The sequence below is a fragment of the Pyrus communis genome, chromosome 12 (genome assembly GCF_041283825.1).
Source record: "Pyrus communis isolate YQ-2024b chromosome 12, ASM4128382v1, whole genome shotgun sequence".
Taxonomy (NCBI): Eukaryota; Viridiplantae; Streptophyta; class Magnoliopsida; order Rosales; family Rosaceae; genus Pyrus; species Pyrus communis.
Window position 1 is genome coordinate 13,530,524 of NC_142576.1, and position 3,914 is coordinate 13,534,437.

The window sequence follows — 3,914 nt, forward strand, 5'->3', positions numbered from 1 at the left end:
TCCCTGCTGCCGCAGCAACATATCCCATTTTTTTATTATTCTTCTAGCCGTGGTCCCCATTCCTCATTCACTCTTTAATATTCTTAACAGCAGCAACCTATAGCCATCATTCTCTCCCATTTTTCCCTTTGCCGTGCTGCCACCATCCCATATTCTCCCAACAGCCGCAGCCTTCCTCCCCCATTCCAGCCACTTCCAAGCCTTGCCGCAACCACTCTACCCTTCCTCCACCATTACAGCCACCTTACACACCTTCCTCCATCACTCCACAATCTTGCCGCACATCTTTACCACCCTAAATCCATCCACAACCCAAAATAACATCCAGAAATTCCCTAAACCTCACTGCCGCAGCAAGGAGAAGAAGAAAGAGGGACTTAGACGCGCAGAAATTCAAGTGGATTCGTTGGGCGTTCTAGGTGTAATCAATCCTTTGTGCTTTATGTTTAAATTCAATTTTATTTTTCTTGTTGTGAACATGAAAGGCTAAATTCCTATTTAGCTAGGGGGTGATTCGAAACCATGTTTATGCTTGCAATATGATTTGATTACTTTTGGTTGGAATTTCATGAATGGTGAATTCAATTTGTTTAACTGCTTGATCGATAACTTATTTATGTATGTTGATTGAGAGTGCACGCTTAATTTTCATGCATGAATATGACGCTAGAATATTAGTGAATTTCACCTAATAGTTATGAACTTATATTCACAAGTAGTGGAGGTTGCTTATAAACAATCGCGTTAAATGAATTCTTGGCACTAGTTTCATGCTCATCATAGTAACGAATGCCTCGTCAACACTTATAGTTTTCATGATGCTTAATGATCTTTGATTGTATCTATATTGTGCTTTTCATGTAAAGGACTTTTGGAGAATGTTTTGAATTGCGTTGCGCTAACCCATCCAATTCAGTAACTTAAGGAAAACTTGACGGTTAATTTAAGCGGACCTAATTAACCCGGGGTGTTGAGTTTCATAATTTATCGAAAGACCAACTGAAAATCAAATTGTATGCAAGTGTGACATGTGTGGAGAAGAACCTTCTAGCTAGCATTCATCCATATTTTCATCACATTCATATTTACATTCTGCCTTTAAATTACAATCGTTGCATTTAGTTTAATTTCGTCAAAACCTCAATCCCCCTTTACTTTAGTGTCTAATTTAGTTGAAAGTGTCTTAGTTTGTGTTTATAAGTGTTTTGTATTCTTTGAGTCTTTTGATTTGTTTTAGTGTTTTATTGTTTAGTTTTGCATTCTTTGAGTCTAGTTTAGTGTTTTTAACGTTTGTTTTACGTTTTTGAGTCAGTTTCCAAGTGATTTTGCAATCCCTCCTAATCCCCGGTTAAGAACGATCCCTACTTATTCATATACTACAATTGTCACAAGAGGGTTTTAATTTGTGTGCTTACTTAGTTCGCATCACAAACCACCAACTAGGATATAGACCATATTAGGTTTAGATAATTCAACATATAATTAAGAGATAATATCATGATTAAAACCACAATATTATTCCTCAATAATAATTGAAAATCATCTCAACCACTTTGTCATCGAACGGTCTAAAACTCTACTCATCCAACAACCTCGATTGCTCGAGCCAATGGTGTAATTTTGGGTTCAAACAGTATGCTATTGCGAGGGGTTGTGGTGGAACGATGGCTAACTTGAGCACCGAGTCTCGAGTGAAAGCTTCAGGGTTCCCTAAGCCTGGAATAGATGCTTCTTGGAGGCTCAAATCTCTCAAAGGTGTTGGCCCTTAATCCTAGATGGGAATGTACGTTAGCAGCAAGCCGACAAGCGTTGGCCTGTGTGTGCGGATTGCCTTTGGCGGGCATTGCAAAAAGTGTCTGAGTGCGCACGAAATTGAGCTCTTGCATGTGAACTGGCTAACGAGGTGATTGATCATGGTGGATTGCATATCAGCCTTTGCCCTCAAATACATGTCATGCACATCGATGTTTTCCGTGATATTGTTGAGAATGAATCTCACATTGATGAGAGGAGGGACCTTGCATGTGCTTATAAGTAAGTTGGGCTACTCCCCATATTGCCAATTAATTTATAGTGGAACCTTAACTTTCTTCATGGTATCATAGCAGGTTATCCCATGTATAAAACCCAACGGCCACAATGTGGTCCACGTCACCCGAGTTGTGTTGTCTATATGTTGGGCTTGAAAATTCGCCACACATGAGGGGGCATGTTGAGAATGAATCCTACATTGATGAGAGGAAGGACCTTGCATATGCTTATAAGTAAGTTAGGCTACTCCCCATATTACCAATTGGTTTTATGGTGGAATCTCAATTATTTTCAGATACCAGGGGGTTGGAAAGTGTTATGGGTTCAAGCTTAAGGCTTTGCATATGTTCTGCCGTTAGCAGTTGGTATGAGTGTCTATGCCTTGGGGTCGACGAGGCCTCGAGAGGGTTGGCCCAAAGCTCTTAGGATTTCCAAATTAGATGGGACGAAAGTGGTGAAACCTATGAAGGGCAAAACATCGTGAGTTAAGGTTTGGGGACCCCTAGCTGCACTGCCAAGTTGAAGATAAGTTATTATCCTTGCGGATTAAATCTGTCCAACTGCAAACGTGGTGGCCACGGTAGAGCTAGGTGGTGGTGCGATTGTTATTGGACTCATCGTTGGTAAAGCGTCGCCTTGTACGCTTTGAGGAGGGACAACCGAGGTGGCATGGGTGTCACTCGCCTTAGTCGGCTCACCCTCTTGGATTCGCATCCATGGCGGGGACTATGGTGGTTGGTGGTAAAGAAGTCAGGGTGCGAGTTGTGGGGAACAACTCGAGGCCAATGATGAACGGGGGGTGAGGACATTGTCTATTACTGAAGATAAGTATATCGCACTAGTAGAAGCTGGAAAGAAAGCAGTTTGGCTTAATAGTTTAAAAAGAGAGTTTGGAATTGCTCAAAGTTCCATGGTGATTAGATGTGTCAGTTAGAGTGTTATCTACTTAGCAAAGAATCAAGTGTTTCATGGGAAATGAAAGCATATTGTAGCTCATTATCACCGGATTAAGGACTGAGTAGAATTAAAGGAAGTTACAATCGAGAAGGTTCATATAGCGAAGAATGTTTCATATTACTTGATAAAACCGGTAACAACAGAGAAGTTCAAGTATTGCTTGAACTCGCTCAATCTTATAACATGTTAAGGATTGGGTGGAGCACCTTATCACTTAAGGTGCATTGAGGTAGACCTGTCAATTTCTTACACAACACGAAAATAACAAGGTTCGGGGGAACACGATAACTAATCAGGTCGTTATTCGGTGACCCATTAAGAACTATTTAATGACGGGTTCTTAATGGGTACACAAGAAATCCGTGGGTAACCCAGTTTCGACCTGTTAAGAAAAATTTATTTTGATAATTTTAAAAAGTTTATTTACTAAAAAAAAAAAAACTTATTATAAAATGCAATAGTCATTGTGTATATATTGTATATTAAATATGTATTATTATATTATTATTCTATATAAGTTAAAAAAATTAATTTTTATTTATTTATTTATTTTTATTACGAGAGTTTCTTATTATCGTTATGAGGATAAATTTTACTTGACCTCTTGTCCAAAATTAAAGTCAACTAGTATAGTATTAGTATAGCCAAAAAGACAAATTTCCAAGTGTGAAAAATGTGTAAGAATATATAAACACTCGTGATTGCATCTTTCCTCCACGAGTATACAATGGTTACACTTACAAATATGAACGGAGCCAATAAAGGCACACTGAGGACATATGCCCCCAGTCAGTTTATTCGTTTGTTAAGTTGAAGACTGCAATATATATACACGCGTTATCTTTAAAAAAAAAAAAATATGTATCTAATTTCAAGTATACCTTCATACTACTTCTACTTCATATTAAATATTATATTAGCAAATG